Raw genomic sequence first — 500 nt, forward strand, 5'->3', positions numbered from 1 at the left:
GTGATCTGAAGTTTCATTCTGTGAAAAAGGTCAGCAGACTAAACCCCCTCATAACCCACATTTCCCTATAACCCGAGGGCTGCATGCTGTGAGAACCTCCAGCCCTCCTCCACATAAAGACAGGAGGGGCTGGGAGGAGACAGGCATCAGTGAACAGAGACTCACAGTCACAGACAGAAGTGATCATCCAGTGAGAGCGATTGGCAGCATAGAGCCCAAAAGCTGTCACAAGACAAGAGGACACACTGACACCATCGCTGCGCTGCGCTGGAACTCGCGTTTGGCACCCATGAAAGTTAGAAGGAGCGCTTTTGGAGAGGAGCGGACTGTCCCTTCAACAGCATCCCGCTGGTCCAGGGGTCTGTCGCTGTGTTGAGGCTGGCTTTTTGTGACTCACATACGGGGACATCCTTATAAGGTTTTAGGCGTTTGTTTTCCATGTTCCACCCCTGTTAACTCAAGAGGACCTGTTGCTTAATTGTCTAGTCTGTGGATACATC

Source organism: Nannobrachium achirus, assembly GCF_963921795.1.
Source record: "Nannobrachium achirus genome assembly, chromosome: 5".
In the NCBI taxonomy this organism is placed as follows: Eukaryota; Metazoa; Chordata; class Actinopteri; order Myctophiformes; family Myctophidae; genus Nannobrachium; species Nannobrachium achirus.